The sequence below is a fragment of the Myodes glareolus genome, chromosome 20 (assembly GCF_982192425.1).
Source record: "Myodes glareolus chromosome 20, mMyoGla1.1, whole genome shotgun sequence".
NCBI lineage: Eukaryota > Metazoa > Chordata > Mammalia > Rodentia > Cricetidae > Myodes > Myodes glareolus.
The window spans coordinates 18,508,034-18,535,290 of NC_142045.1; the positions used below are offsets into that span (position 1 = coordinate 18,508,034).

Genomic DNA, 27,257 nt, shown 5'->3' on the forward strand with positions numbered 1-27,257 from the left:
GACAGTCGCCAGACAGGAAGTAGAGGCGGGGTGACCAGGCAGGAAGTAGAGGCAGGGCAAGAAGAACAGGAGAATTCTGGGAAAAGAAAGAGTCAGTCTGCAGTCGTAATCCAGACACAGAGGAAGTAAGATGTGACTGCCTTGCCAAAAAAGGTACCAAGCCACATGGACAACACATACAAGAAGTATGGGCTAATATAAGTTATAAGAGTTAATAAGAAGCCTGAACTACTAGGCTAATCAGTTTATAATTAATGTAGAGCTCTGTGTATTTATTTGGGACTAAATGGCTGTGGGATCTTGTGGGGCAGAAAACTCAGTCAAGAGAAAGGCACAACACTACATATCTTAGATGTGTTCATCTACATTCAGGGTGAAAAAAGGCTAAGAGAGAGTCAGGATTAAGGGAAGACAGACTGGCTGAAAGCTATTGCAGCAACGGAGGCTGTAGGTGCTGGTATTTAAACTAAGACAGTAGAGATGAAAGTTGAGCAATGCTCAGAAGTGGCAGGACTGGTCGGCTCAGCAAAGGAAAGACGGGCAACAGCTAGTGCTCGGCTTCTGGCTTCAGTAACCCTGTTGACTGTGGTACCATTCACCTGCATAGAGAAGAGATGGAAATAGTAGCTCGCCAATGAGAGGGAATTTGAGGGGGTAGAAAGAGGAAGCTAATGAGTTCTGGTTCGTACATGCTATTGTCATGAGTGCCCATGAGAAGCTAATGTGAACATATTGGGTCTATAGTTGGTCCTTAGGAGAGGTGACTTGAAGAAACCAATCTAGAAGCCAGTGTTGTATAGAAATGAATTAAAACCATAGGGACAGAGAACACCTGGAATTCCTCCCTTGAATAATGCTGAGTGAGAAGCAGATTGAGTTTAGAACACCCAGGAATCCTCTTTAGTAAAGGGTCAGCAGCAGAAAGAGTACCCAACCAAGAACAAGAAGGAGGGACACAAAGAAAGAAGGAAGCCACAAGAAGGTACACATGGAAGCTTAACAAAGAGACGTCTTCCAGATAACTAAGGAAACAGGGCCTACAGCCGCCAGGAGGTCATGTCTGGGAAGTCTTTGTCATCTTCACAAAAGCACCACTACACCTCATACCCCAGCGCTGCCAAGTCAGAGGCAGTCAGACCTTTGCGAGTTGGAGGCCAGTCTGCACTACATGGTGAGGTCAAGGCCAGCCAGGGAAACACAGTGAGACCCTGCCTCAAGTAAACAAACCACCAAGGTGCCGGAGAGATGGCTCAGTAGTTAGGAGCTCTTGTGGCTTTTGCAGAGGATCCAGGTTTGTTTTCCAGGATCCAGGTGAAGGTTCACAACTGTCTGTAACTCTGTATCCTGGGGATCTGAAACCTTTGGGCCTCTGTGGGTATCAGGCATGTACGTGGTATACATAAATACATGTGAGAAAACACTCATACACAAATTCTAAAATAAATAAACCTTTAAAAAAATAACAAAAATCCAGAGTTTTGTATTCACCAAATTTGAGACTAAATTGGCTTGGATTAAAGGTCAAATGATTGTGTCCAGTTCTCAAATATCCACCCCACTCCTGTACCTCAAGATTGTGCAGACTAGTTCCCCTTGTTAATTTAGGAACAAATCAACTAATATACCAGTTTTAGACAAGAGCGCACACTCTCATTCAATCATGAAGAGATTTCTTAGGGAGCACGGTTAACTCACAGCATGACTCTGAATGTCAAGAACAAAGGCTTACCTTTTGTATAGCCATTGACCATCCAGTGAGGAGTAATGACTGACCATGCCATGTGACCCCTCTAACAAATATGTCCCTGCTGCTGCCACCTCCTCCTGCTGGGTACCCATGGGTCTAGGATCTGATCAGCAGAACCTCTAAGCCAGCTGCATAGAAACAGCAGGAAACTCTGCAATTGGGCCTCCCAGAAGAAGCGCATGGTTTCTGCACCATCCACTCTGCCTGCTACTTCAGGCAGGGTTCCTCCTGCAAGAAAGCAGCACAACCCCTCCATACACTCATGCTCCAAGGGAGTCTTGGAAATGCAGTTCTTTAGCTTCCCGGCTTTTAAAGTTCGGAAAGTCAAGCTACAATGAGACTGTGTGAAGAGCCAATGGAAATATTTGCCACTGTCTTTCTCTCTGTTTTCTAGTTTGCTTTCTGTTGCTGTAATGAAGGCCACAACTAAAAGCAGCTCGGGAAGGAAAGGGTTTATTTTACCGAACTTCTAGAGAAGTAAGAGTAGGAACAGGGAGGCAGGAGCTGAAGGCCATGGATGAGTGCCACTTATGGACATGTTTCTGATGGCTTCTTCAGCCAGCCTCCTTATACAGTTCAGGACCAGCTGCCCAGGGCTGGCACAACCCACGATGGGGTGAATCCTCCCATATCAATCATTTGATCAAGAAATTTTCCTACGGAATCACCAAGAACACCACATCAATCTGTTGAAGGCACTTTCTCAATTGAGAGTCCTCTTCCCAGTCGACTCTGACATGTGTTAAGTTGAGAAAAAGAAACCACTCAGTTAACTTTTCTTATTAAGTATCTATTCATCCACTTTCCATGCTAAAATTACAGTTACAGCAACAAGGTCCTGCCTCTTGTTAATCAATTGTTCCTGGTACATTAAAAAAAAAAAATCTCCATGCATTCACTCTGTGAGATACAGAACCTCATCAAAAACTTTACCTTTAGATAATAAATATTTTTCCTAATCTGTTACAACTAGGTATTGACACCCTCAAATGTATAGACTAAATTGTGAGGTTTGTCACGAGTGAAAAGAGAAAAGAAAAAGAGGGAAGAAAACAAGGAAGAAAGTGAGGTCCTGAGACCGTGGCTGTCCTTACAACTTCCTTTCTCTAGGACTTAGGCAACGCTGCCCACACCCTTAGAAGCTTAAATGGCTGGCATCATCAACCTGATGAGGTGACCTAACCTTCCTTCCTAAAGGACCTGAGCCTTTTATGACCTGACATGTAGACCTCAGAGGTTTCCCAGCTAGACTGGTCGAAGGTAAAGGGTGCTCTAAGGTCCAAATAGTCTCTTGCCCCCTTCGATGTATTCCAGAAACTTACATCCCCATATAAAATCAGAATTGCGCATCTGTGACAATATTCACAGTCAATTTTAAAATGTGTTACTGTTAATTGCGCACGTGTGACGTGTGGGGTACACACATGCCGTGATAGTCATGTGGAAGTCAGAAGGCAACTTTGTGGACTCAGGGCTCTCCTACTTTTTACATGGGTTCCAGGGGTCACATTCAGGTCTTCCGCTGTGCATGGCAGGGGCTTCATCTGCTGTGTCATTTTGCTGGCCCAGCACACATAATCTGTTTCTTCCCTTGTTTGTGAGGCAAGAGAAGTGCAAAAGAACCAGCCCAGCCCAGTTCAACAAGACTGCTCTTGCATGTCCTAAAGGAAGATTCCTCACCTCGGTAGCAAGATTGTTAGAACAAAATTATTCAGAGTTGCAGCAGTAGCACCCACCTTTAATCTCAGGACTCAGAGGCAGAGGCAGGCAGATCTGTGAGTCTGAGGCCAAGCCCGGTCTGCATAACAAGTTCCAGGCCAGCCAGGGCTAGACAGGCTAGAGACAGATATTCTGTCTCAATAAACAGAAACAAAAACATACGACAACAAAAACCTTGCAGGGTACAAAGTCAAAATTTAAGAAGTGAGTCGAGAGGAGTCCTAGAGAGTGTCGTTCACACTTCATGTACTGGTTCTAGACATATGTATTGTGTCATGGAAGGTGTGTACACTGGTTACATTCACACCAATAGTGTTACAACCTCATAAGCTGTAGTTTCTCAGGTGGTGTTAACTGGGTGTCCCACTGATGCCCGGGTGAGTCTCCGCAATCTTAACGTAGTACTTCATTCAGGAATAAAGTCTGAGGTCAGAAGCCTGGTTACAAGGATGGCAGAAAAGCAGGTATTTAGTAGGTCTATATTGACGGAAGCAAGAGTTTGGAAAAAAAATCAATTTCTATCTACAGGAAACACTCTGGGGTAGTTGGCCCACAAGCTTCCTGGCGATTTTATCAGAGAGACTTTTTAAGTAAGCCTAATGATCAAAAGTCTTCGCTGTCTAAGGATGTCTGTGTTGTCCGTCTGGTTGCCGAGAAACTCCTCTGCAAACATGGTTTGACAGGCAGCCAGGCCATACACGATTATTCACCACTCTGGGCACAATCTGAAGATGGTCATCTTTCTACATTGTATGGCCTCCACACAGTCTTTCAATCTTGTTCTTCCCTTGTCCTGACTGAAGCCAGCCTGTGAGTCAACGCAGACCCACACCTCAGGACCTGAAGGCAAAACCTCAGGGGAAAAAAAAAACCCACCCAGGCCTGGTCAAACACAGCTGTGTGAGAGGGCAGGGTGGAGAGATGAGACTCTGCGGTTCGCCATGCGCCAGTCTGCTTTCAGGTTCAGTAAATGGCAAGCCCCAGTGACCAGTGACCCTCCTTTAAATAAAACAGTAAGTGATCCCTGCCTTACAGTATTTATAGACAGCAGAGCAGTACTCAATAACACACAGAGAAAAAGTAACTATATGCAACCAGCAGGGCATTGTGGGAGTAAACCGGAGAAATAGCTATGGTCATAGCAGGAGAAGTTGACTGGGGAAACAAGTAGGAGTAAGAAGACGTCGTCTCAGGTGAGTTCTGACGTGAAATGAGCACATCGAGGAAGAAACAAGGTGGAAGGTCACTCAAGTCAAGGAAACGCTGAGGGCAAAGGTGTGAGAACGCGAACAGGTATGAGAAGCATCTTAGCCCTTCAGAGTGCCAAGAGAGGGTTTATTATTATTATTATTATTATTATTATTATTATTATTATTATTATTATTATTATTATTATTATTGGAACTACACAGAGAAGATTAGCATGGTCCCTGCACAAGGAGAAGATATTCTTAAATGGGGTGGTTGTAACAAGCAGAAGCTGGGAGCCAGGCAGGGTGGTGCACATCTTTAATTCCTCAGGAGGCAGAGGCAGGTGGATCTCTGTGAGTTTCAGGACAGCCAGGGCTTCATAGACAGACCTTGTTCAAAAACAGAAAGACACAGAGAGAGAGAGAGAGACAGAGAGACAGAGAGACAGCAGAGAGACAGAGATTTCTTACAGTTCTGGACTCTGGCAAGCACAAGTTTAAGGCTCCAGCAAACTCAGGTTGTGGTAAAGGCCTGTACTCTGGTTTATAGATGGCATCTTTCAGTAGTGAAGTCTCTTCGGCAGGGACACTAACACCAATGATGAGAGCTTTGTTCTCATGACCAAATCACTCTTCAAATGTTCCATTTCTTAACACTCTCGCCTAGATGGTTAAGCTTTCAAAATATGAATCTGGGGTGGACTAAGAGGTCCACTACAGAGAGTGCAGAGGCAGTCATGCAGACTGGTGAGGTAACCATACAGCGTGCTGTGTTGGGAAATATTATCTTAAGGTGTGTGGCTTTTGTTTACGCTGCATTTGTTTAACTCTGTGAAGCTGTGATTCTTTGCCTGTCTAAAACACCTGAGGGTGTAATAAAGAGCTGAACGGCCAATAGCGAGGCAGGAGCAAGGATGGCAGGGCTGCCAGGGAGAAAGGATAAGTAGGAGAAGCAAGGAAGAGGAGGACAGCAGGGGACTGCCGCCCAGCTATGGAACAAGCCACGGAGAAAGAAATAAAGGTATACAGAAATAAAGACTAAAGACCAGAGGCAAAAGGTAGTTGGGATAATTTAAGTTAAGAAAAGCTGGCAAGAAACAAGACAAGTTAAGATCAGGCATTTTTAACAAAGAATAAGCTTCCATCCATGTGTGATTTATTAGGCAGCTGGGTGGTGGGACCCCCGAAAAGCTAAAAGAGTAAAACACATGACAGTGTTGTGCACATTTAACCCCAGCACTCGGGAGACAGAGGCAGGTGGATCTCTGTGTTTGAAGTCAGCCTGGTCTACAGAGTGAATTCCAGGTCAGTCAGGGCGACATGGTGAAACCCTAGCTCCAAAATAATAATAATAATAATAAATTTGCATAAAATTCTTAGTGGAGCATGGCAAAAGGAATGGTAGCTATACTGTCTGGAAGATCAGCCTCAGGCATGCACTGAGGAGCCACTGGATGTCTGTGAAAAGGAGGTAAGAACTATTCATGTTTTGGGGACATGTCATGTTTTACACACTGTGACGGCTACAGATCACAGACTCTGAGCTTAGGCAGATCCAACGTGGAGCCTTTTCTTGTACCCACTAGCAGAAGCACTTGGGGCGTGTGGCTCAGCTTTTGTTCTATTCAAGTTCACCAGTTCAGACTAGACGTGAGCAAAGAAAGCGCTCAAGTTCACGTGGTACTCTTAGCTAGAACGCAGGTGTCAGGCTTATACAGGGATGGGGCATCTTGTCAGGAGAAGGAATGGAAGACATGGGCACGTGTGGAGGCTGCGCTGACTAGTTTAAGTCAACTTGGCTCAAGCTAGAGTCTTCTGGAAAAAAGAAACATCCACTGAGAAATCCTCCCCCCCAAGACTGGCTGGTGGGCAAGCCTGTGGTACATTTTCTTGATTGATGTAGGCAGGGCTACCCCTGGACTAGGGGCCCTGAAATAAGAAAGCAGGCTGAGGGCCCTGACTCCCTTTGGTGATGGACTGTCATGTGGAACTTTAAACTTAAATAAACGCTGTGCTCCCCAAGTTGCTGTTGGCTATGATGCTTTATTAGAGCAACAGAAACCTAACTAAGCCAGAGGCTGATGCAAAGTTGGAATGAGTGGTACTAAGGGCCCCAAATAAGCAATGACTGTGAGAACAGAAATGAATGGACAAACATTAGATTGTGTTGTCCAGTGAGCCGGAATGGGGTATACATCCTTGCTCTGCTTAGAGGCTAACTTGGTCTACACAGTGATTCTAAGTCGGGGCTACCTAGAGAGACTGTTTCTAAACATAAATAAATGCATAAAATACACAATAACAAAGCTTAAACCATGCTTGGTGGCACTCAGATGTAAGCCCAGCCTTTATCAGTAGAGACGGAAGGCTCAGGACTTCGTGGTTATCCTCAGCAACACAAGGTTCTGTCTCAAAAACCCAAAACAAAACAAACAAAGAAACTAGATAAATAATGCTAAGGTTGGGGGGGGGGAGGAACCTTATTCATGAGATAAAGATCAGAGAACAATGTATATGACATATTTCCCCTTAAAATTAGTTTTTAAATGACACATATTGAAAACATACTTAAAAATGGACACACACGTGCTTGCCACCAAAATGAGAATGTCAGCGGTGACGTGGGTCTTCTACATCAAGAAGGAAGTGAAGCTGTGAGTTTGCACAGGCCCTGGGGGCCACTGATGCCCTGGTGACTACAGTCTCTGTCTGAGGAAGTGGCTTCAACATCCTGGAGTCAAGGCCTTTCGTTTCTCTTTCAGAGAACTTCAAAATGGGGTTTTCTGAAAGGAGTAATTTATGGAACTAGGGTAAGAATTAAACAATATTAATGAGCACCGTAAAGAGGACATATCCAGAACATGAGAATTTGTAGGGCGCTGTGAGGAGAGCTATCAGTGAACGGGACAAAAACTGTGATTCCGGGCTCACCAGAACCAGGTAGGAGGAGCCAGTCTCTAGTCTTAGCAATCTCTCATAAATCCCATCAAAAGGGATACTGGCTGAGGAGTTCGTAGCTATATGAGCATGACCTGTGTGCTCATTAGATGTGATCTCTCTCTCTCTCTCTCTCTCTCTCTCTCTCTGATATAAAGTTTCTCATTGAAATAAAAACTCACCAATTTGGCTGGGGGGGGGCATTGTCCACTGACTTTATTATGCAGTACAGTCTGGCCTCAAATTTACAGTGGTCCTCCTGACTCGGCCTCCTAAGTGAGACATACACCTTCATGCCTGGCCTTGCATTTTTTAAAAATGATATATTTTAGCAGGGCCTGGTGGTATACACCTTTAGTCCTAGCACTCAAGAGACAGAGATAGGAGGATCTCTGTGAGTTCCAAGCCAGCCAAGTCTACATAGTGAGTTCCAGGACAGCCAGGACCATGTAGAGGGATACTGTCAAAAAAAATAATGATAATAATCAGGCATTTTTTAAAATTATGTGTAGGTGTGTGTTTTCACATGGGCATGGGCCCATGAGTGCAGCAGCCCTTGGAAGCCAGAGGCTTAGGACCTCCTGCAGCTAAAGTTACAGATGATCGAGGATGACTGTGTGGATGCTGGGAACTACTCCCACCTCGGTCCTGGAAAACACATTAAGTGCTCTAGACCACTGAGCTGTCACTCCAGCTCCTGGTCTCCATTTTCAGTCTAGAAAACCTGAGCTAGAGAATGGAGTGATGACTCAGCATTTAAGAGCCCTGGCTGCTTTTTTAGACCCCTGCGTTCAGTTCCCAGCACCCGTGTCGGGCTTACAACCACTTGTGAAACCACCTCTACGGGATCTGGGATCCAACCCACGCCCTCTCCCGATGAATGTGTGCATGCATACACCCCCACCCACCCACACTACAATAAAATAAATCTTTTTTAAAAATAGGAAACTCAGGCTGTCTCCAGTAAACTTTTATGTGGATAATAAAATACCTTCTTTTACACGCTCATACAACTGATGTTAGCTGAGCAGCTACACATGGTTATGAAGCATCTGAAGCATGACTGGTCTAAGTTGGGATGCACTGTACCAAAAAAAAAGCCCAGAAGAAGGCAACTTCTTAGGCTGGTAGCATCATTTTGTCATCTTTGGGATGACAGACTGTCTGTGACCCTCAGTCCCCTGCCACATGATCCTCTCCATAGCATAGCAGCTTGCCTCTTTAAACTTAGCATCTCTCATCAAGACAGATGTTCCAGTCTCCACTTACACAAGCGCACACATGTAAACAAGAACTTCCTCATTTCTACCCTGAACACAGTGAGAAGCAGGTGGCGTGTCCCCACACTCTCAGATGGAAAATACTATCCAAGCTTATAAAGACCCTAGAGTTCTCCTACGCAGTAAGACACTAGATTAGGATTGGAAGTTAAGCAAAGGTATTCCAGGGCTTCCCAAACCCTCGGTATCAGGACTATTTTATTTTATTTATTTATTCATTTTTGATGCAGGGTCTTATTTGGTAGCTTTGTTGTGATTCTCCTGCCTCCGTTGCTGGGATTGTAAGTCTCTACCATTGTAACTAGCTCATAGCATGACTAACTTAGTTAATATTTTTTCAAACAAACCAGAAAAGGGGGAAAAATAACAAAAATTTCCAGTTTTTCTCTTTTTTTTAAGACAGAGTCTCACTGTGTAACCTTGGCTAGCCTGGAACCCACTATGTTCCAGCTATGACCAAGCTGACCTCAAACTCACAGAGATCAGCATACCTCTGCCTTTTCCCCTCAGGTGTTGTACTCAAAGGCAAGCCCAGTGTTTTGTTTGTTGCTGTTCTTGCTATTTTCTTTTGTTTTTGTTTTTCAAGACAGGGTTTTTCTGTGTACCCCTGGCTGTCCTCTGTAGCTTCTGAAGCATGGCTGGTCTAAGTTGAGATGCACTGTATTGTTTTAAAAAGCCTTTCATCTCAGTACTCCAGAGCCAGAGGCTCCCTGAACTCTCTCTGTAGATCAGGCTGGCCTGGAACCCAGAGATCTACCTGCTTCTGCCTTCCATATTCTGGGAATAAAGGGATTTGCCTCCACCACCTAGCTGGGAAGCCCTGTTTCTCCTCCTCCTCCTCTTCTTCTTCTCCACTTCTCTTTTACCATCTCCTTCATCTTTGTCTTCTTCATTTGTGTCACTGTGCCCAGCAAGGATGCTCTTAGTATACATATTTCTACAGATACTGTTAGAAGGAAAACTCCAACCTACGGAAGTTAATTGCAACCATGGAAACATGGGAAATAAATAATTTCATGTCAACAGAACCAAAAGAAGAAACACACACACACCAGCACCACCACCAACAACAACAAAATAATAGGAATCAATAATCATTGGTCATTGACATCTCTCAATATCAACAGTCTCGATTACCCAGTAAAAAGACATAAACTAACAGAATGGATGCTAAAACAAGACCCATTCTTCTATTACATCTAGGAAATATATCTGAAAATCAAGGATAGACATTACCTCAGAGTAAAAATTTCGAATAAGATATTCCAAGAAAATGGACCCAAGAAGCAAATCGGTGGTGCATACCTTCAATTCCTGTTCTGGAGATCAGGCTGGTCTCAGTCTTACAGTTCCAGGACAGCCAAGGTTGCACTCAGAAAAACCCTGTCTCAAAAAAACGAGAGAGGAAAGAGAGAAAGAAAGAGAGAGAGAGACAGAGAGAGAGAGAGAGAGAGATACTCATCAAAGGAAAAATTCTACCATGGTGACATTTCAGTTTTTAACATCTTTGTCCCAAACACAAGGCACCCAAGTTTTTTTTTTAAAAAAAATACACTAATAAAGCTGAAATTTTACTGACCCTCACACACTAATCATGGGAGATTTCAGTACCCCACTCTCACCAATGGACAGGTCATCCAGACAAAAACTAAACAGAGAAATACTGGAGCTAACAGATGTTATAAACCAAATGTACCTAACTGATATTTACAGAACATTTCACCAAAACACAAAAGATATTACTCCTTCTTTGCACCTCATGGAACTTTCTCCAAAACTGACTATATACTTAGAAATGAAGCAAATCTCAACAGATACAAGAAGATTGAAACAACTTCCCATAACCTATCAGACCACCACGGATTAAAGCTAGCGATCAACAACAACAGAAGCAACAGAGAACTTCCAAGCTCATGGAAGCTGAACAACTCTTCACGGAATGAAAAATGGGTCAAGACAGAAATGAAGAAAGAATCAGAAATTTTCTAGATTTCAGTGAAAAGAGAATATACAGGCTGTCCAAACGTGTGGAATACAGTGAAACGGGGCTAAGAGGAAAGTTATAACACTAAGTGCCTACACTTAGAAATCTCACACTAGCGACTTACACACCTGAAAACTCTAAACCAAAGAGAAGTAATCATACCCAAGAGGAGGAGACAACAAGAAATAATCCAACAGAAGGCTGATACCAGGAAAAGAGAAACAGAACAATACAAAGAACCAATGAAACAAAGAGTTGGTTCTTTGAGAAAATCAACAAGATAGACAAACCTTTATCCAAACTAAGAAAAAGAAAAACATAAACTAACCAAATTAACAAAATCAGAAATGAAAAAAGACAGAACAGACACCGAGGAAATCCAGAGGATCATCATGACATACTTTAAAAACCTTTACTTCACAAAATTGGAAAATCTAAAAGAAATGGATAATTTTCTTGATAGATACCATTTACCAAAGTTAAATCAAGATCAGAAAAACAATTTAAATAGACCTATAACCCCTAAGGAAATAGAAGCAGTCACTAAAAGTCTCCCAACCAAGAAATTCCCAGGCCAGATGGTTTTAGAGCAGAATTTTACCAGACTTTCAAATAAATGTTAATAGCAATACTCCTCAAATTATTCCACAAAATAGAAACAGGAGGGACACCACCCAATTCATTTTATGAGTCCAGTTACCCTGACACCCAAACCACATAAAGACTCAACAACAAAACGAGAGAATTACAGACCAATTTCCCCCTATGAATATAGATGCAAAAATACTTGTGAACTGAATTCAAGAAGACAAAAAGATCATCCACTATAACCAAGTAGACTTCATCCCAGAGATGCAGGGATGGTTCAATATCTGAACATCAGAAATGTAATATATAAACAAACTGAAAGAAAAATACACGATAACCTCATTGATGCAATAAAATGCCTTTGACAAGATCCAACATTTTTTCATGATAAAAGTCCTCAAGAGATTAGGAATAGAAGGGACATTCCTCAACATAATAAAGTCAATTTACAAGAAGCCTATAGCCAACATCAAATTAAATGGAGAGAAACTCAAAGCAATGCCACTAAAACCAGGGACAATGCAAGGTTGTCCACTCTCTCCATATCTATTCAATATAGTACATGAATTTTTATCCAAAACAATAAGACAACTAAAGGAGATCAAGAGAGGATACAAACTGGAAATGAAGAAATCAAAGCATTGGTATTTGAAGATGATATGATTGTTTACATAAATGACCCTAAAAATTCCACCAGGGAACTACTAAAGTTGGTAAATACTTTCAGCAAATTATGTAGATTTAAGATTTACTAAAAAAAAAAATCAGAAACCATCATTTCTACAAACGGCCAAAGGACTGAGAAAGAAATGAGGTAAACAACACTCTTCACAATGTCCTCAAATAATACAAAATATCTTGGGGTAACTCTAACCAAGCAAGTGTAAGACTTGGACGATAAAAACTTCCAGTGTTTGAAGAAAGAAATTGAAAATAGCAGAAGATAGATTCTCCATGTTTATGAATCGGTAGAATTAACGTAGTGAACGTGGCCGTCCTATCAAAAGTAATCTACAGATTGAATGGAAGCCCCTCCAAACTCCAACATGACTGACTGTTGACACACACAGAAAGGACAAGTCACAACTTCATATGGAAAAACAAAACCCAGAGAGTTGAAGGCGTAAGTCACAGACAATCCCACACCAGTTTGGAATTATGATTAATAGAATGGTTATTTATTCAAAGGGGAAAAAACTTACAGATTACCGTCCCAGACAACAGCCCCTCCGCGCGAACAGGAAAGGAGTCCAGGGGCTGGAAACGGAGCCGGAAGACAAAGAGAGAGTGGAGGACAGCCGCTGCTTTTTTTTAAAGGGAGAGACCACGCCCCAATGGGCTGGTAACTCAGCGGCGATTGGCTGAAGGAGCTGAAGGAACTCCCACAGCATCTCCCCCTTTTGTTTAAGTAAGAGAGTTCTAAGCCTACTACGCAATTATATACAATAAGTACAAACCTACGAAATTATATACAATAAATTCAAATATCCTATTCTAACTAGCTTAAGTCTTGTATAACAAATAACTTGGCCAAGTCATGAAAGGAAAGTAACTACATTTATATAATCTTCAATCCCATCGAAGATCTGAGAAGGGAAATAATGTTATCTGAGTAATTAGGAAGTGCAATCAAACAACTTCCAGAACATGTACCAAATCGCAGAGACAACTGGCTACCTGGACAAACACCCAAAGTCACATTTGCAGCGTTGAAGCAACCAACTTTGGCTAAGGCCTGATGTAACTGACATACCATTTTCAAAGGCAAGAAACTTCAAAACTATCTTACCCTGTCTTGGCAGGATATGACAGTCTTGTTTTATCCATTTACGGATATTCTGTAACTCTGTCAGTAGTTGAGGTATGAGCATTTTTTTACCCAAAGGCCAGTTCTGCCAAGAAGAAAGGCTCCAGGTGGAGTGTCTTTGGTGCTCAACATTCTCTCGGGCATAGATCAGTGTTGCCAGGAGTGATTGTGTCTCCCTACCATAGAACTCTGAATTAGATTAAAGGCCATTTTCTACAGCTCTTTGAAGAGGTTGAAGATTATCTATCTATACTGAATATAATCTCTATATATCTAAAGAACCTGATTAGTCTAATTATAAATGACAAACTTAGATGACTGTTGATCTATATAATTCTCAATATCTATCTAACTTAAAGACTGAGATAATAAACAAGTGTGCAATAAATGAGGACAATGAGACCTCCAAATATAAACAATGTGCAAGTATACATTGCAATATGGTAAATATATATCAATACATAAACAATATATAAGTATCTTAATCAGAGGTAGAAGTGTACAATGCAATATGGTAAATATACATATATCAATACAATATATATATACAAATACATAAAAATGTTTTAAACAGAGGTAGAAGCATGAAGCATGCATGCATAAAATAGTCAACATAATTTAACTTTGTATCAATATATAAGAATCGATACCAATATGTTTGTCTAAAAGCAATAACTCACAAGTACAAATCTATTTATCCCATAATCCAATTATCCCTCCTTTTTTTTTTTTTTTTTTTTTTTTAAGATTCCTGTGCTTATAAAATTCCTCCCCCAACCCTCAACCGTATACTAATTATAACCAACCCCTAAATGATGTCCCTAAACCCAAGGACAAACTTTATTGGGAGAGGGGACGTCGTTCTCTAGAATTACTTCCAGCTGTCATGGGGGCGACGTTCTTTCTGGGGGATCCTGTGAAAGTAAAATGATGGTTAAATTTCAAGATCAATGTCTTTTAAAATTGCAAATAGTCTCTGAGTATTTTGTGGAGGTCTGGCCAGAATGTTGTACAAGATGTGCACCATTTCAGCACGTTGGAACCGTCTTGTGCAGCTGGTACCCAAAACAGGTCTTGTAGTAGCGCTATCAGTATCATGACGTCATCTCAACCAGGTGGAGTTGTTGTTATGGGGCCCCATCTTCTTCCTGGAAACTTCAAATGTCACTGTAGGAAAAACTCATTGTTCATTGTGGAAAACTTAAACATTAATTATATAGACATATACATGAATACCTATATTCAATGAGAGACATGATAGATATATTTAATGAAGGTATGATAGATATGAAGAAAAGTAAAGATGTTTTCTAAACTCATATTTCTTTCTGTCCCATATCATGGCTCTTGACATGAGACAGAAACTCCAGAAACTCTGGGTTTTTCTTTAAACAACAGGCTTGGAATTAGAGAGGGACTGAGCCAGAGTTCAACTCTAAAACCAGCTCTATAAATTTAGAAATATGATTTAGTATATGGTACTTACAGAACCTATTCAGTTTTCTTGATAGTCCCTATTGGGCCGTTATTTTCCATCTGTCAGTATTCAAATATCCAGGGTCCCTTGAACTTTTCAAAGATCAGTGTTTTCCTGTGGAGATAAGAACAGAACCCTGCCCCCATTCTATATGCTTTTCTTACCACCTGTATGGTTATCATCATTGTAGATGCTGTCATTTCTCCTTTCCAAGAGGTTTCTCCTCTTCAAATCGAACCTTTATTAATTTTGATGGTATCCACAATTTTTCTTCTCCTGTGGAAACAAGAGCAAAACCCCTTCCCCAACGTAGCACATCTCCTGGCTTCCATTGAGAGGTCAGCACGTCTTTGAAATAAACAGGTTGGTTTAGTTCAGAAGTTTTTTCCATTATCCAATGCCTCTCTGCTGCTGTTGTTCCTTTCTCATTAGCATTAAGAAAATTCAAGGTTAATAAAGCATTATGCAATCTATTTCTGGGGGTATCTTTCATCCCTTTCTGTTTGTTTAGCATATCCTTTATAGTACGATTTGATCTTTCTATAACTGCCTGACCTGTAGGATTATTTGGTATACCTGTAACGTGTTTTATATTATAATAAGCAAAGAAGCGTTTCATTTTCTTAGATACATATGCTGGACCATTGTCTGTCTTTATTTGTGCAGGTATACCCATGATGGCCATAACTTCCAATAAATGTGTGATTACCGAATCAGCCTTTTCTGAGCTCAGGGCAGTTGCCCATTGAAAACCTGAATACGTGTCTATGGTGTGGTGTACATATTTTAATTTACCAAATTCCATAAAGTGGAACACATCCATCTGCCAGATTTCATTCCTTTGAGTACCCTTTGGGTTACTCCCTGCAGGCAATGGTGTTTGATTATAGAAAGAACAAGTAGGACATCTCTTTATAATGTCCTTAGCTTGTTGCCATGTAATGGAAAACTCTTTCTTTAAGCCTTTACTATTGACATGATGTTTTTTATGAAATTCTGAGGCCTGCAGAACGCTTCCAATCAATAATTGGTCAATTTCAGCGTTACCTTGTGCTAGAGGCCCAGGCAGACCGGTATGGGACCGGATGTGTGTTATGTACATTGGACAAAGCCTATTCCTAATTATGTCCTGTACCTCGATAAACAATGAAGTCAACTCTGTGTCATCTGGTATGAATTCAGCGGTTTCAATATGCAAGGTAACTCTTTCTGCATATTGTGAATCTGTAACTATATTAAGAGGTTCTTTAAAATCCCTTAGCACCATAAGAATGGCATATAATTCTGCCTTCTGGACAGAATTATAAGGGCTTTGTTCCACCTTACTCAATTCTTCTGATTTATAACCTGCTTTCCCTGATTTATTTGCATCGGTATAAAATGTCCGAGCTCCAGTTATTGGAGCATCACGTACAATTCTAGGAAGAATCCAAGAAGTTCTCTTTATGAGGTTAAGTCTATCACTTTTGGGATAGTTGCTGCTAATTTCTCCCAAAAAATTAGCACAAGCTCTTTGCCATGGTTCATTATCTTCCCATAACTTTCTTATTTCCTCAGTAGTAAAAGGCACTATAATTTCTGCTGGGTCTATACCTGCTAGTTGACGAAGTCTCAGTTTACCTTTTATAATTAATTCTGAAACCTTTTCTACATAAGTTTTTAATTTTTTACTTGGTTTATGAGGTATAAATATCCACTCTAAAATAATATCTTCCCTCTGCATTAAAATCCCTGTAGGAGAAATTCTGGAAGGCAGTATGACTAGGATGGAACTAAGATTCGGGTTGACCCTATCCACATGTGCCTCCTGTAATTTTTCCTCAATCATTGTCAGTTCCTTTTCTGCTTCAACTGTCAATTTTCTGGGACTATTCAAATCCTTATCACCATCTAAGGTTTTGTTTAAATGAACTATTAGATCAGGTGTTATCCCAACAGCTGGTCGTAGACTGGAAATATCTCCTAACAATCTTTGGAAGTCATTAAGAGTCCGTAACCGGTCTCTCCTAATTTGTGCCTTTTGTGTTCGAATTTTCTCTAACCCTATTCTGTAGCCTAGGTAATTAATAGAATCTCCTCTTTGAATCTTTTCAAGGGCAATTTGTAATCCCCACCTAGGCAAAACTTTCTTTACTTCTTCAAACATACTTTCCAAAATATCTTTATTTGAATCAGATAATAAAATGTCATCCATGTAATGATAAATTATGGACTTGGGAAATTGCTTACGAATTATTTCCAGTGGCTTATTAACAAAATATTGACACAATGTGGGACTATTGAGCATCCCCTGTGGGAGGACAGTCCATTGATATCTCCTAGTAGGCTGAGAATTATTATAAGTAGGCACTGTGAAGGCAAATTTTTCTCTATCCTTTTTTTGCAAAGGTATAGTGAAAAAACAATCTTTCAAATCAATAACTATAAGAGGCCATCCTCTTGGTAATAGAGAAGGCAAAGGAATTCCAGATTGTAGCGGACCCATAGGCTGAATTACCTTGTTGACAGCTCTTAGATCTGTCACCATTCTCCATTTACCAGATTTCTTTTTTACAACAAACACAGGAGAATTCCAAGGGCTGGTTGATTCTTCAATATGGTTAGCATCTAGTTGCTCTTGTACCAGCTGTTCCAAAGCCTGTAACTTATCTTCAGCTAGAGGCCACTGCTTGATCCATATTGGCTTCTCAGTTAGCCATTTTAAAGGTAGGGCTGTTGGTACCTCTAAAGGTTTGCTATTGGCTGTGTGTTCTTGTACAGCCTGAATGGCTGGTGACCTTTTTCCATAATACCTCATTATATCCTTCCCAGAATTGTGAGTTCCTGGAACTACAGGAATGTTAATCTGGGTATTCCATTGCTGTAGCAGGTCACGGCCCCATAAATTTATTGCAATATTTGCTATATATGGCCTTAATCTTCCTATTTGCCCTTCAGGCCCTATGCATTCCACCCATCTTGTGCTTTGTTTTACACGAGATAGGGTTCCAATTCCCAGGAACTGAACATCTACCTCATGAAGAGGCCAATTCGGATGCCAGGATTCTGGAGTAATTATACTTACATCCGCACCTGTGTCTAATAAGCCTTCAATAAAAATGCCATTTATACAGACTCTTAGCTTTGGTCTTTGATCGTTAATATACGTTTGCCAAAATATACGTTTACTCTGTCCTCCTGAATTTTTTGACTCATTCTCCACATGTAATTCATCATTTAGACCAGTATTACTTTTTACGGCAGACATTGGAGTTTTTAATTTTCTTGGTGAGACACATTTTCGACTGTAACTGGGAATGACTGGGCCACTTTTGGCTTGGGGGCCTGCGAGAGGCCCCTCAAGGAGTTTCCCGATGGTATCGGGTTGCCTTGTCTGTCTGTTGTTGACCTGCATTCGTTGGACCAATGTCGGCCTTTACCGCATCTTCTGCATATACCTGAAGGCTGAGATCTCCTACTTTTGTCATTCCCAGAGGAGATATTATTCCTAGGATTTCTTTGCCTGCAATCCCTTTTCAGATGTCCTAATTTACCACAATTAAAACACCTGGTAGTTTGATGTCTCCTCATAGCTTTGGAAATCGCTTCTCCTACCCAGGATTCATCGTTATAGCTAAACATCTCAACATTCATTGTATGCTGTATCCATTCTTCCATTGGTGCTGATCTAGATCTTAAAGGCCCAATTATCTTTTTACATTCAGTATTTGCATTTTCAAAAGCTAGAGATTCAAGAAGTATTCGTCTAGCTTCTGGGTCTGTTACCCCTATGTCCAGAGCCTTAATTAATCTTTGCACAAAGTCAGTAAAGGGTTCTCTCTGTCCCTGCCTAACCCTGGTATATGATTCGACCCTTTTTGCTGGATCTTGTATTCTATTCAAAGCATTCAAGGCTGCTTTGTGACATAAGGACAGCACTTCTTCATCATAAAGAGCTTGGACCTGTGGATCAGCATATGCTCCTACACCAAGAATTTGATCTTGGGAAACCTCCACACCTTTTGCTCTTCCTTGCTGTTCCATATGTTTGGATTCTTCTCTGAAATAAATTCCAAACATCAAGGAAGGCCCATCATCTAAAACTGCAGACACTAGCTGAGAGAAATCATGGGGGGTAGCTCTGACATTAGAAGCCCAAGTCCTTATCATTTCCTTAACAAATGCAGAGTGCAAGCCAAAGTTAACGACAGCTTGCTTAATTTCTTTTAAATCATTCATTGCTATTGGTGTCCATCTAGCTTCTTTAACTCCCTTTGAGCCTTTGGAAGTTAACCCTTTGTCAGAATAAATTACAGGGTATGTTGTTAGGACCCTGGGTAAGCCAGTTCTAACAGCTGGTGGTGGCATTGTATCCTGTCCTTGTGCCTTCTTACTCTGTTCACCAGCTCCAATAGTTTCTTCAATCATTTCTAATCTTTTTATCATTGTATCCCTTAAATCCTGAATCTCCTGACCTACCCGTGTTTCTAGTAATTTCACTAAGGTATCAGTTTTTTGGTTCCCATTCTGGAGGTTCATTCTATCTGTTACCTTATCAAAACTTTGTGGTAACATCTGAACGTCAAATTCAACAGCCTGTACCCTTTCAGGTAACTTCCTAGTACCCTTGGACATGGAGTCAATTTTGTCTATCATAGTATCCACTTGTTCAGATAACCCCTGATTTTCAATAATTTTAATCCTTTCAACTAGTTGTTCAATATTAGTCCGTAAAAATCGTATCTTTCTTAATGATAAAATATTGAAAAGAAAACTGAAACCTAGCAACAAGTAAATTAATATATTCCCATAGTCATATAAACCTTGCATGACATAATCCATTGTATTAATAAAGAAAACAGTAAAATTGGCGTTGGAAACAAAAACTGCCATATTACCTCTTGTCTAGTTGGCGGCGCTGTTGCCAAGTTGCGACTAGAACCACTGCAAAGGTGACTTAAACAGGTCCTGTTTCAGTGTCTGCCTTAGTATTTGTTAAAAACTAGGAAATATAAGTTGCTCAAGAAAGAAAGTTTAATTAAATCAATTCCATACACGGAACCAGAAACCCAGAATCCAGGGGTAGAAAAGAGCAACCCGGAAGCCGCGTATGCCTCCACGTGACCGAGTCGTTCTGATTCACGCCACTAAAGCACCGCACTTACAAGGGAAATTTAAAAACAACTCAGAAAAGAGCAAACCAGGCAGGCAGAGACTGTCCCGAGCCTGTGGAGCTTGGGAGGCGTGGGGTTTAACTGAACTGCTGGCTCCACACACAGGGCACAGGCCGCAGCTGAGGGAGGTCTCGTGACTAGCCGAGCTGGTAGCAAGCAGTTGAGTGGGGGGGAAGGGGGGGTTCTACAACCAAACGTGGGGCGCCAGATGAAGGCGTAAGTCACAGACAATCCCACACCAGTTTGGAATTATGATTAATAGAATGGTTATTTATTCAAAGGGGAAAAAACTTACAGATTACCGTCCCAGACAACAGCCCCTCCGCGCGAACAGGAAAGGAGTCCAGGGGCCGGAAACGGAGCCGGAAGACAAAGAGAGAGTGGAGGACAGCCGCTGCTTTTTTTTAAAGGGAGAGACCACGCCCCAATGGGCTGGTAACTCAGCGGCAATTGGCTGAAGGAGCTGAAGGAACTCCCACAGCAGAGAGTGTTGTGTGAAGTTTCACTCTTTGGCTTTTCTGGGTGGGGGCAGGGGGGACTACCACCCCACTCCCAAATAAATGTACACGGAGGCTTTTTCTGAGTTATAAATGCCCAGCCTTAGCTTGACTTATTTCTAGCCAACTTTTTAAAACTTAAATTATCCCATTTACCTTTTCACTCTGGGATTTTATCTTTCTTACGTCTGTATATCTTCCTTTCCTTCTTACTCTGTGCCTGGCAGGGTGGCTGGACCCCAGTGACCTCTTCTTCTTGTTCTCCTCTTCCTCCTTTTCTTGGTTTCTTCCTCTGTTTATTCTCTTTGCCTCCCGGCCCTGCCTATCCTTGCTCCTGCCTCACTACTGGCCAGTCAGCTCTTATTAAGACCTTGTTGGGTATTTTAGACAGGCAAAGAATCACAGTTTTACAGAGTTAAACAACACAGCATAAACAAAAGAAACATATCTTAAAATAACAGTCCCCAACAGGTGCAGCGTTGCACCTGTTCTGCACTCTAGGCACCACCATACAGTTTGAGAACCAGGCAAAGGGCTGGAGATTGAAACACACAAAGACTCACAGACAGAGAGACAGGAGTCATCCTTGAAACAGGAATGCCTCCAAAAATGCCCCCTTTATTGTGCCCAGGGGCAGCTTATATAGGGATAGCCACGCCCCAGCCAAATGCACCAGAAACCATTCCCCTGCTATCAGGAACTCCTGAGGGTATCATGCTCAAGGCAGCTGTAGGCACTCAGATCAGGGGACAACAAGTTGTTTACGAGAAATTCAGGATTAGGAGTTCACAGCTCCCAACAAACAGGATAGCTAAAACAATCCTGAACAATAGAACTGCTTTCTGATTTCAAACTGTACTGCAGAGCTATAGTAATAAAAACCAAATGGCACTGGCATAAAAAGAGACACATTGATGAGTTAAATCTAACTGAAGACCCAGACATAAATCCATAGACACATAGATCCCTGATTTCTGATACAGAAGCCAGAAATAGACACCAAAGGGGGGGGGGAAGACAGCATCTTCAACAAATGGTGCTGGTCAGACTGGATGGCTGCCTACAGAAGAATTCACATAGATCCATACTTATCACTCTGCACAAAATCCAACTAGAAATGGATCAAAGGCCTCAACCTAAAACCAGATACACAGGTTTTACCTGAAGAGAAAGTGGCCTTGAACGTGTTCAAGGAGAAGACTTTCAGAACAGAACACTGATAGCACAGGCACTGAGATCGACCATCAGTGAGATTGGCCTGCGTCTGGAAGGCAAAGGACACCATTAATTGGGCAAAGCAGCAGTCTACAGAATGGGTAAGATTTTTACCAACTCCACAACTACCAAACGACTACCATCTTTAAAAAAAAAAAAGTATCTGTAAAATGATTCCTAATGATATTCTGCTATAATCACAGATCAGTGCCTTCAGCAGTCATTGGCAGAGAAGCGTCCCCTGGCAGCAGATGGGAGCAGACGCTGAGACCCACAGCCAGACTTGACCTAGAGAGAGAGAGAGAGAGAGAGAGAGAGAGAGAGAGAGTCTAAGTGGGAGGTCTCTATCAAATCCCTCCCTCAGAGTTCAGGGAGTTCTGTGGGAAGAGGAGGAAGAAAGAGTGTGAGAGTGAGAGTGGGTGGAGGCCCTCTGAATCAACGAAGCAGCTTGCCCTTGAGCTCACAGAGACTGAAGGAGCAAGCACAAGGCCTCCATGGGCTTAACCAGGTCTCCATGTGTATATTATAGCTTTTAGCCTAGTGTAAGCCTCTTGACCATGAGAACGAATGGGCCTATGACTCTCGTACCTGCTCTTGGGACTCTTTTTCTCTTGTTGGGTCGCAGTGTCCAACTTCAGTACGAAAACTTTTGCTTCATCGTACTGTATTTTATTGTGCCATGTTTGGTTGTTATCTCTTGGAAGCCTGTTCTTTTCTAATGAGAGACAGAAAGGTAGTAGAGGCTAGGCAAAGGGGAAGTAGGGAGGAACTGGGAGGAGTGGAGGGAGAGGCAATTATAACCAATATTATTTATTATTATTTATTTTCAATAAAAGGGGGAAATTCTAAAATTTAAAAAAAAAGTGGGGAAAAAAGAGCAGGTAGATCAATAGGGGCTCTAAAATATGCAAAAATATGACAAGTAAATCCAGTACAGGTACGTGTTGAGGTGAGTGAATTTGAAAGAAATGTTCAGACCACACTAACAAAGAGCTGAATTCTGAGCCATCAAAATAGAACCTAATATAGTCTATAATATTAAAAATTTTTGCAGAAAATATCCTATGTTCTAAGACAATAGCTTAATATAGAAAACTGTATAGGGAGAGTATACTCACTGTGATTTTAAGAATCTCATGACTAGACTTCAGACAAGGAGTTATTGAACTTGAAAAAGTAAGCAATTTCTCAAAAAAATTAGAAAGCAGTAAATTCAAAGATAAATATATTCAAAATAGGTATTAAAACATATAACAGATTTATCTGGGAAACCATGTTTTTTGTTGAGAAATCATATTAAGACAAAGACAATGATTTTAAACAGTCATCTAAAGATTTATTTTCACCTTATGTTTATGTGTGCAACATACATGCACGGCCCTTAGAGTCTAGAAAAGGCTATCATATCCCCTGGGATTGGAGATGCAAATAATCCCCAGTCACTGTGTAGGTGCTGAGAACCGAACCTGGGGCTCTCAAGAGAAGCAGCTGGTGCTGTGGACCACTGAGCCATCCTTAGTCACCCCCCCCCAAAAAAAATTTCATTTAATTTCTATGACACAGAGGGAAAAGAAATATCCCATATGTGCCGGAGGAAATGAAAGTTTGAATCTCTGAACAGGTTTCCCTTATTGCTCTTACAGTTTCTTTATTTAAAGTGGTTAAACTGTGACCTGCAAGGTCAAGAACCCACAGTGGGGGGGGGGGGCGCTCACTTATATAGCAAAATCATTTCCAAACCGTGGGTCGTCTTCAGTGTATCAGCAACACCAACGATGCTCTGAGGAGACAAATGCCATGTTCCTGGCAACGGTGCCAAGGCTTACAGTCTGACTTCTTTGGTTTATGCCTTTCCTCTCCCTACCCTGTCCAATTGCCTGCTAGAGTGTTGGGAAATCCTGTTGGCCTGAACGTGTGGAGGTAAGCACAGCCGCAGGGAGGTCAGGGTGCAAGGCCGTGCCATGTCCTGAAGATGCCGTTGCACAACGCTCCTCCCCACTCTCCAGCTCTGACAGCTTTTGTTTTGTTCTGTTTCTTAATATACCCTTCTTCCAGAAGTTTCTCTTGCCTTGAGGGAGGGGAGAGTTTGAGACAGAGTCAAACTGTAGGCCAGGCTGATCTTAAACTCAGAGCAACCCTTCTGCCTTATCTTCCCAAGCACTGGGCCATAAACATGGGTCACTAAGCAGAGGTTTGTTTGGCTATTCATTTATTATTTCCCTTAAGAGACTGGAATATGGCTCAGTTGTTAAGACTACTTGGTGTTCTAAAGGACCAACATTCTATTCCCAGAATCTACATGGTAGCTCACAACTGTCTATCCCTCCGTCTCCAGGAGATCCTATGCCCTCTTTTGGCTTCCTCAGCACCAGCCACACATGTGATACACAGACATATATGCAAACACATAAAATTTAGAAGACGAACACTGAGTTTGATGTCATGCACACCTTTAATCCTAGCACTTAGGAGGCAGAAGCAGGCAAAGTTCTGTAATGTAGAGGTCAGCCTGGTCTCTAGAGAGAATTCCGAGCCAGTCAAGCTACAGATAAACAAAATAACAACGGGAAGGGAAGGGAAAGGAAGTGGAGGGGAGCTGGGGAGGAGAAGGAAAGAAAAAAAGGGAGAAGGAAAAGGAAGGGAAGGGAGAAGGGAAGGGAAGGGAGAAGGGAAAGGAAGGAAGAAGGGAAGGGAAGGGAAAGGAAGGGAAGGGGAGAGAGAAGGGAAGGGGAGAAGGGAAAGGAGAAGGAAAAAGTGGGGGAGGGAGAAGGGAAGGGAAGGGAAGGGAGGCTGATGTGATGGGCACAATTTATACTTGTTCATCACTCATAGCTCCTGAGTCATGGTTCTCCTCAGAACAGAGCCAGCACGTCTGGAAGTAGGACTGGGAGGAGGGTTCGTTTGCACTGGGTAATCTGTCTTATTTTCTTATGTCTTTGTTCCTATCATACATGTGTATGATCTTACAATCACCACAAACCACAACAGTGACACCAAGACATCTACACGAAGACACAAAACCAAACCTCCTAAGCTGTTCTTCCCTTGGGCCCATCCCCACTGTTCCATAGAGCATGTTCATAGTCTCACTTCAAAATTCCATTACGTAAAAACCGAGCTGAACCTCTATCTGCTCAACAGGAACAAGTTAATTCTGTGTGTTCCCAGCATCATGACACCAAAAATAAACCAAGCTCCTCAAAATTCCTGTCTCTCTTTCATCAAAATCTTGTTCTCACCCAGATGACTTTTTGTTAGAGCACAAAAAGCAAGAAATATAGCGAGAAAGTGAGGGTGAAACTGAATTTGGTGAAACTGTCTTTTTTCTTAACTTCTAAGCTCCAGTGAATATTGTGAGCACTGCGAATGTACTGAAATAAAACAACAGAAAAACCTAGGTAAGTTAGGAAGGAATTAAGTCATAATAGTAGAAAAAAGGAAGGAAACGAGGGACATGCACTCATTCACCTTAGATCCAGAACCTGAATCACCTGGAAATGAGATTTAGGTAAACCAATAATGCTACCGAGTCCCCCATGGCTCGGGTACACTAGTAACTTCACCTATTAAAGAATAGTGGGCAAAGAACTGAAGGTCATTTTCTTTCGTCAAGAAGTATGTCAAAACAGACCTTCAAACTCTACACCAGAAGTTGGCTGGGAGTTCAGATCAGAACCTGAGGCCTACACAGTCATAAAAATGTGGCTTATGTCTGTTTTCTCTCCTTCAGCTCCATGTTGGTTCAAAGAGAAGGAATAAGTTATGCAGAACCTTAAAAGAGTTTATTGGGACTGGAGAAATGGCTCAGTGGGTAAAGCACTTTGCTGTACAAACATGAGAGCCTGAGTTTGGGTTGCCAGGACCCACGTACAAAGTCTGAAGTGGAGGGATAGGCCTACAATCCCAGCACCAAAAAGCGAAGGCAGGAGACCTGGGGGAAAGGACTTGCTAGCCAGAGTCTGTAAAATACAAGCTTTACGCAAATGAGAGACACTGTCTCAAAAGATGAGGAAGCATGAGGACAGAAGAGACAAGATGCACAACACATGCGGGTGTTTGCACCCACACATACACATAGACATAAATACGAGCAACACACTCACCATATATGTGAGTACCTGCACAGACAAACACACTTGCACACACAGAAACATACACACAAGTTCACACACTCAGAGAGGTTAAAAAAAAAGCAAAAGAAAATTAAAATGAACTGATGAGATGACTCACTGGTTAAAGGCTCTCTCTGTCAAGCCTGACAATCAGAGTCTGATCCTGGTACTAGCACAGTGGAAGGAGACAATTGACTCCTGCAAGCTGTCCTTTGACACACCCACCCCCCCACACACACACATGTCATAGCATGTGCATATCCACACCCACACATGTAAATGAATGTAATTTAAAAATAAAACTAAAGTGACTTTTTGGCAAAGCCATTTTTCAAGACTTTATTGTCTGTTAACTTTGGGGCTAGAGAGATGGCTCAGCAGTTATGAGCACTGACTGTTCTTCCAGAGGACCTGGATTCAATTCCCGGCACCCACATGGCAGCTCAAACTACCTACAACCCCAGTTCCAAAGGATCTGACACCCTCACACAGACGTACATGCTGGCAAAGCACCATAAAAAGAAATAAAAGATTAAAAATCTGGTAACTTTAACTCTTTCTGCTTCTAAACAATGGATAAAAAGTAGGGGTAGGAACGTTATCTGGGGTAGCCTACAACAGAACATTCAACCTCTGTATGTAGTTTAACCATCAGTGTGGTTTACCCTGAACAATTGCGGCCATGTGTTTTCACAATGATGGATGGGCCTGACCTGATGTGGGACTTCCTTCTGTATGCTGTGAATATCATTAGCTAATAAAGCAACTGTCTTGAGCCTGTGTGGGGCAGAATAGAGGTAGGCGGGGAAAACTAAACTGAATGCAGGAAGGAGGCAGAGTCAGGGGGAAGCCATGGAGCCGCCCAGAGACAGACATGCCGAAACTTTGCTGGTAAGCCACTTCCACATGACCATACATAGATTAATGGAGATGGGTTAAATTAATATGTAAGAGTTAGCCAATAAGAAGATAGAGCTAATGGAAGCAGTGATTTAATTAATACAGTTTCTGTGTGGTAATTTTGGGAGTCTGGGCAGCCGGGAAATGAAAAAGTGGCCTCCCTACTACACTGACCTGTGTACAACAGTTTAGAAAGTCTATGACAGGGCTATGAATACACTTTACGTGTACCTGTCCAACTCTAGTGTGCACACTCATACTCAAGAACATATTCAACATCTAGGGAACTATTTTAGGTTTTATACTGTCCCAAAAAGGACAAAACACCTTCCCTCCCACCACCAGAAAGAGTTCCTGCTATGGTCAACACTGTGAAAGGGTTTGGTGAAGACCTTGTTGCTGTGGAATACTAGTTAAGCGTGTTACATTCTTTTATGCTGGGGAACATTTGCTTAGCGATGCAAAGATGTGTTGCATTCTTTTATGTTGCATTTGTTTAACTCTGTGAAGCTGTCTTACTTTGCCTGCCTAAAACACCTGATTGGTCTAATAAAACGATGAACAGCCAATACCTAGGCAGGAGAGAGATAGGCAGGGCTGCCAGACAGACAGAAAAAAACTATCAGGAGAAAAAGAGAAGAAAGAGGAGTG

General features: G+C 41.8%; 1 non-coding gene across 1 annotated transcript; it reads left to right on the top strand.

The window, feature by feature from the left end:
* The first annotated feature begins 4,836 nt into the window (after positions 1–4,836).
* Positions 4,837–4,941, top strand: LOC125394240 (U6 spliceosomal RNA). Its single transcript, XR_014999403.2, has one exon. It is a non-coding gene; the product is annotated as a U6 spliceosomal RNA (small nuclear RNA).
* The last annotated feature ends 22,316 nt before the right edge of the window (positions 4,942–27,257 follow it).